Below are 4,261 nucleotides of genomic sequence, written 5' to 3'. Positions count from 1 at the left end.
GTAGTAGCGATGGGCTCAAATGTAGCAACGATTGTGTGGTTGGTGCAGGACTGGGCAGTTGTGCACAGGGTTGCTATGAGTCAGTACCAACTCAATGACACCTAACAACAACTGTTCATATTGATAAACGAACAAAAATAATACAGTTGTAGATCTCGGCCAGTTACTGGGGTTTTTGAGTATTGAACAGAATGTGATGGTATAGGTGAAGCTGCCAAATCTCTCCTCCATAGCACGTCTAGTCACATGGGTCGTCTTGCAATGGCTGTAGCAGGATTGAGTGTCTGAATCCCCACAGGCAACAGGGTCATCTGAGATTCCAACTCCAGGCCCACTCACTTCATCCCACAAGAACTATTTACTTGAGAAACGGGAACAAAGGAATCTCTGGCTTGATTGTACTATGCAGATGAGGAGAGAGACCAATTTAAAGATATTAGCATGTGTGCTTCTCCCTGCATTTCCCTTGTCTTCATTTCTTTCTTTCTTTCTTTTTTTTTTTTTCATTCAAACAAATAGCTTGTGCTGTTGTATTTGCAGAAAGTGTGGAAAAGCTTTTCTCACTTTTGCTTCCTAAAGTGTAAACCCATTGAAGAGATTCAGGTTTGGGGGGAAAGGTGTTTCCCAGACTAAACTGAGATTCTGGACAGAAAGGAGAGAGGGAGGTCTGTGGCCTTCAAGATTTTTGTTCCCTGATAGTGTCCAAAGGTCATGATAGGACCTCAGAGAGAATGGATCACCAGCCAGGATCTTCCAACCTCTCCCAAGATCTGTGTGGATTGAAAGTAGCAAATTTAAGGACTGTGTGGTCTGGGACAAATACTGTCTCTAACCAGTAGATAGATGACCTGTGATGGGAAGAGCTCCCATATGGCTTGGGAGCCTGAGACCCTCTGATCTTGGCCCAATCCCAACAGCATGAGGAAAGGTCAAATTTCTTGTCAGTTTAGCAGGTGGAAGTACCTGAGTTGAAATTGAGTTAATCCATGACAGAAAGTTAAATATAGTATTTCTTACATTCTCAAGTTTACAGCCTAAAATTCTTACCTATTTTGTTTGCATTTTGGAAGGTGAAAAAGGAGGGCAGGAAGGAAAATCCAACCATGATTTAAAGTGCAAACCAACTTAAAATAAAAGGAAGAAGATGAGGGCAAATGGTTTGTAGGACAGAGATGGGAGTCTCTGCACTTAGCAATGCAGAGACTACACTGATTTGCCTTCAGAGAAAAGGAAGTATTTTTTATGAAAATATTTTATGAAGCTCTTAAAATTTGAATTGTTTTTTCATCTTGTTTTTGGTTCCACCTTTACCTCCCTCTGTGAGAACAGAAACTATTTGGTTAAACATTTCCCTTTACTAGTACTCTTATTTTCTCAAAAGACTAATTTGTCTCTACTTGGATTAAAACAAGAGAGAATTTTATTGACACTGAAGCTGAGATGGTAGTGCAGACCTGATGCACAGAGAAAATGAAGGGTTCTGAAGTTGTTCTGGTGTCGTTATCACACCTCTGATGAAAGAGAATCCAAGAGTCCTCATAGCATCTCTGGGCCAAAGAAGGAGCTGATGTCATATTGAGGTAGAACAGCATTGTGTCAGAGAAGCCATTGACTGACAGCATCATTACTGAATTATCTAGCCATGATGTAACATTAGTTAAAGATGGTTCAGTATCATTGTTAAACAATTGTGGTAAAGCTTTCTTCATACTTAATTGCTTTTATTCAGTATGAAGCAGAGATTGCACAGAATAAATAGTTCCTAGTAGCCCCCCCCCCCCAAAAAAAAATGGTCTTGTGCAGCAGCTTTGCCTAATGCAACACGTCATTTGATTTCTTGACTGCTGGTTCCATGAGTGCTGATAGTTGATCCAAGAAGAATGAAGTCCTTGATAAATTTAATCATTTCTCCTTTGATAAGAATGTTGTTTATTGGTCCAGTGGTGAGGATTTTTGTTTTCTTTACATTGAGATCCATACCTAAGGCTGTGGTCTTTGATTTTCATTAGTAAATACTTCTTTTTTATAAATTTTTATTGTGAGGTTTACATGGAAGGATATCAGTTTTCATTCATCTTATCATATTTCTTTTAGTTGCAATGATTACAATCCCCGCCATGCATCATCAAATAACCAAAGGGTACACCCCACAGGCCTGCCTCCTGGCCATCAGCACACAGCCCCTCTCCCTCCCTGAGTTCATTGTCCCCAGCAGCTCCATCTGTTCACGTCATCATCTCTGTCTCCATCATGGCGTCTCTGCCTCTCTGGGTAGGGTCCCACTCTCCTCTCTTCTCATTTGATGGTCCCAGCAACCTCCACTTCTGGGCTGCAAAATCAATCACTCCCCTCCTTTTGTCAAAAAAAAATCTACCTCTATATTTCCTAGCCTCACAGTCAGTCCTGATGGCAATTATTCACTGTTGTACCACAAGTCTTATTACCATTTCCTTTCACCAGCCCGGTCCCAACAGATTGGAAATCATTCAGTAGAGATTCTAACATCCCTCGCACCCTCTGAAACTAGGCTCCCTCTTTAAATCTTGTAAGCCAGTCCCTTCCTGGCTTTGTACCTCCCCCCCCCCCCCCCCCCCCCCCCCGCATTTTGGGTAGCCAATGTCTAAGTTGCCCATCCTTGTCAATCCTGTGTACCCTGGGGATGGGAGTGATCCTCACTGTAAAGACTTTCCCCCTTTTTTGAGCTACTACATCCATAAGTATAGGTAAAGTTCATCAAATTGCAGCAGGTTATTCTTTTTTTTCTCCCCCCTCTTCTTTCTTCTAGTCAAGTTCTGATCATCCAGCCATTGAAGCCAGGTCAAGTGGGTACTATCTCCAAGTATGGGTGTTCTTGTGTATCTCTCCTCACTTCACATCAGTGATGCCTCACTCTCCACTCTAGTCTTCTGTGGCTATGTCCCTGTCTCTGGGCCCAGGAGTCCCCAGGTCTTGCCCTACTGCTGGCCATCCAGGTCTCCACCGGGGTTCCCAGGAGTCTATTGAATGTGGTCGGGCTTAGCTCACAACTTCACAGCTATTTTTTTCCCCCTCCTCCCCTTATCAGTAATCAACATGGTCATCAGCCAGACCACCTGCCTGCTCGTGTATTCCCCTTGAGTCTCAGTCTTGCTCTGAGGGGTCCTGACCACTTGCCTTGATGGCTCCCAGGTGAATAACTTACTTGTTCTTGTAGTAATCAATCAGACCACCTTTATTGTTTTGGATTTTTCCTGTTTCACGAAGTATCTTTTGTTCTTCTAGCTGCTCCAGGCTGGTCTACTCGTCCTTTCCAATGGAAATTTCCTACCTCAGTTGGTTCTGGATGGGATTCTGGATTCCACCTATGGGCTTATGCAATGTAAAGACTCCACAGGAAGCCTCTTTCACTGGGAAACTTCTAGCCCCCTTTAAAGTATCCCAATTCATTGTAGGCTGAAGACAGACTTACAAGCTTTCTGTAGTAATGTTTCTGGCTATTCCTTCTCCCCCTCTCAAGTGTCTAGTTTACAATGGTAGTCAAGGGAAACCAAGATTCAAAAGACAGCCAAGCATCTTAACATTATTTCCCTCTTTTACCCCTTCAAACCATGCCTCAATCCCTGTATCCTGGAGCCATGTTGTTTTAAGGTTGTGCATACCTCATCGTTTACCTGTCCCACTTAGCCCATGGGAACCTGCCTAACTGTTCTCCCATCAGCCTTGTTCTTACATTCCCCTCCCCATTCTTGTGTATTGTCCCTCCCTGCCCCCGCCCCAGCACCCAATCTATCCTGTGTCTATTCCTTACCCTGTGCTCTTTCTTCACCTCCCTGCCTCCCTTCCCTCCTCTCATCCCATACATCCTGGTGATCAGCAAATATATATATAATTGCCCCCCCCCCCTTTTAGGGAAGGTTCTTTTTCTTACTCTTTTACAAAAATGGACCTATGGAGTATTTCTCCTTTTGTGACTAATTTTAATCAGCATGATGTCCTCAAGATTCATCCATGTTATGCGGTGGCTTGCAGCTTCCTTGTTGTTATTCAAGGTAGCATAGTATTCTATTGTGTGTATGTACCACAGTTTGTTTATCCATTCTTCAATTGATGGGCTATTAGGCTGTCTCCATCTTTTTGCTATTGTAAATAGTGCTGCTATGAACATTGGTGTGCATATATCTACTCGTGTTATGGCTCATATTTCTTGTGGGTAAATACCACGTAGAGGAATTGCTGGATCATAAGATATTTCTATTTCCAACCTTCTGAGGGAGTGCCATGT

The sequence above is a fragment of the Chrysochloris asiatica genome, unplaced genomic scaffold, assembly GCF_000296735.1.
Source record: "Chrysochloris asiatica unplaced genomic scaffold, ChrAsi1.0 scaffold00012, whole genome shotgun sequence".
Classification (NCBI taxonomy): Eukaryota; Metazoa; Chordata; class Mammalia; order Afrosoricida; family Chrysochloridae; genus Chrysochloris; species Chrysochloris asiatica.
The sequence above is the reverse complement of the archived record's forward strand: the minus strand, read 5'-3'. Positions refer to the sequence as shown.